Source organism: Arvicanthis niloticus, chromosome 20 (genome assembly GCF_011762505.2).
Source record: "Arvicanthis niloticus isolate mArvNil1 chromosome 20, mArvNil1.pat.X, whole genome shotgun sequence".
Lineage (NCBI taxonomy): Eukaryota > Metazoa > Chordata > Mammalia > Rodentia > Muridae > Arvicanthis > Arvicanthis niloticus.
The window spans coordinates 37197741-37200675 of NC_047677.1; the positions used below are offsets into that span (position 1 = coordinate 37197741).

General features: G+C 47.5%; 1 pseudogene; it reads left to right on the top strand.

Moving 5' to 3' along the window:
• The first annotated feature begins 1978 nt into the window (after window positions 1-1978).
• On the top strand, window positions 1979-2093 carry LOC117725024 (small nucleolar RNA SNORA17; annotated as a pseudogene).
• The last annotated feature ends 842 nt before the right edge of the window (window positions 2094-2935 follow it).

The following is a 2935-nucleotide window of genomic DNA, read 5'->3' on the forward strand; positions in this document are numbered from 1 at the left end:
GCTTTATAACTATGGATGTGTCAAAGAAAACCTCTTTGAGATTTGACAATCAGTTGAGCCAATTACGAAATCTGGCTGACTTGTCACTTACTGCATGGATGTCTCCTCTCACATCCTCTCCTCTTTACAACCTGCATTATCCTTCCCTCTGAATCAGGACCAGATAACTTTGAACTACTAAGTTATATGTATAAAAACGCCAGTCCTCTTCTGAGACCAACCTACAAAAAAAAGCTGGAAGGTTCCATGTAAAATCTTGAGATAGCCTTGAACCACCAAGTAAGATGGATGTAACACTAGAGATAGAATGTAAAAAGAGACCCCATGGGGAAGACTGAGACTAAGGCAAAGGCAGAGAGAGGCTCAGCCGAGGGTAATGCCTCGTGCTCTGACCCCCTAACTTACCTCTCCACTGAAGCACACAGGTTGAGTTTGCAGATCTGAGTTGTGGTTCTTAGCCACCATATTGGGAGAGTAAAACCTACCTGTCGACTTCAGCTCCCGGGGAACTGACTCCCTCTTCAGGACTTAGCAAACACCTACACTCAGTTGCCTAGAATCACATCAAGTATACACACAATTAAAAATAAAATAATATATTCCAGAGGTCACTTAGCAATATAAGATTGTGAGTTACGTACATACGAATTGAACATTAAGTATTACGTTATAGAGGCACAACATTTGTATTTATTTAATACCTATATTGCCTTGCCAAGATTTTGTTCTGGGAAATTGACGAAGGTTGAGGTAGCTGTGTTATGGAGGTCAGGGGGTAAGCATCCTCAGTTCAGGATGGTGCACTTAAGTTCACCACAGGTCTGTTCACATTTTACAAATATGCAGAGTAGAACACAAGCCTCCTCCTTGCTGTGGTGGAAATGCAGGCGACTTGGACAAATGGGAGGGTGACAACCGGGATGCAAACATGTTTCCTCCTCGCAGGAGCAGAGGCCTGACAGAAGGACAGGTAGGTGAGGATGAAATTACTTTCCTGATTCCCCGAGTGCTGTCCATGTCATTCCTTTCAGTCAGAAGACAAGGGCACTGTTGAAGTCTGCCATGGCAGTTTATCTCACAGAGCACAGGGATTACAGGGGCAGTCATATTGTGTATCCGGGAAAAACAGTATTTGCTATCTACAGTGCTGTGACAACATTCTTTAAATAGAAATGTTTTCATCCTGGAGGGAAGGAAGTTCCTGGAGACTCGTTCGCAATACCCAAGATACAACTCAGGGACTACATGAAGCTAATGAAGAAGGAAGACCAAAGTGTGGGTGCTTCGGTCCTTCTTAGAAGGAATAACAAAATACTCATGGGAGCAAATTGGGAGACAAAGTGTGGGACAGAAAATGAAAGAGGGGCTGTCTGGAGACTGTTCCACCTGGATATCCATCCCATGTGCAGTCATCAAAGGCAGATGCTGATGTGGGTGCCAGGAAGTTCATGCTGACTGGAGCCTGATATAGCTGTCTCCTTAGAGATCTTCTAGAGCCTGACTTATACAGAAGCAGATGCTCACAGCTATCCATTGAACTGAGCAAGGGGTCCCCAACGGAGAAGTTAGAGACTTCTCTCTAACTTCTGAAGGAGCTGAAGGGGTTTGTGGCCCCAATGAGGAGAGCAACAATACCAACCAACCAGAGTTCCCAGGGTCTAAACCACCAGCTTGGAAGCACATAGGGAGGGACCCATGGCTCCAACTCTATATGCAAGGGAGGATGGCCTGGTCCAGCATTGGTGGGAGAGGAGGTCCTTGGTCCCACGAAGGCTGGATGCCCCAGTGTGGGGGAACTCAAGGGCAGGGAGGTGGGAGTGTGCAGGGGGGCACATCCTTATAGAAGCAGGAGAAGAGGGGATGGGGTTTCTGGAGGCGTAGGGGAGAAATGAGGAAAGGAGATAACATCTGAAATGTAAATAAAATATCCAATAAAAAATAATTAAAAAAAAAAAACTACAGAAAAGAAAAAAAGAGACCTGCCCCTACAGCATGGCTGCTGTGACGTGTAGTAGGTGGCAGAGAGGAGAGAGGCTACGTCCATGCTCAGTGTTCCGACATAAGAACATCTGAATGATTGGTAGCCTAACAATTCCTGAAAACTGAGAACCTGAGAAGACCTCTAGTATGGTGCCACACAGGCCCTGGTGTGCTCCTAGAATGGAGAGCAAACCGAAGACTAGAAGAACACTGCCTGAAACCACGCCTGGCACCTCAGGCCGAGGGCGAGAGTGAGCCCCAAACAGACAACCCTCTCATGAGTTAGGAGCAAGCCTAAGACAACCACAGACTTGTGAAACAGACCATGCTCAAGATGAGCCCTGCCCAGTGCCATAATACACAATCAGGGCATAACTCTCTTGAAGTTATTCGTCAGACAACCTCAGACACACAGAGACCCCTGGTACCACTAAAAGGAGAAGAAGTCAGCGGTGAAGAAATTGAAGAGAAAGAGCAACAGAAGGATGCAGGCACAATGAAGACCCACAGAACTGCAGAGGGTAGTGAGGAAAGGCCTGATGTGAGTAGCTGGTTATGCCACCTGGGACCACTTCCCGTTGCAATGGGGGTTCTGAGCCTGTGCCGTCACCAGAGGTCACTTCTGGGTCTGCACCCTTGCAGCAGCAAGGGTACCACCAAAGACTAGGCAGATGTTCCTAGTCTGGGCTAATGCCCATGGATATGTTGATGTCTGAGGGCTGTGGAGTAAAAAGCTGACCCTGGAAGGGTGAGAGCAGGAGAGCTGATCAAGCCCCTAACCTGCTACAATATTCAAGAGAGCAGGCCAGCACATTGTGGAAGTTGCAGGTGAGCCAGCTGAGGGTATGAGGGCAGGAGATCTGGTGGGCTGACCACCAGAAGCCTCTCAAGCCCAGATCCAGGGTTTCAAATTGGCCCAACCCAATATCTACCCCACTGGTGAACTGCTGAAGTG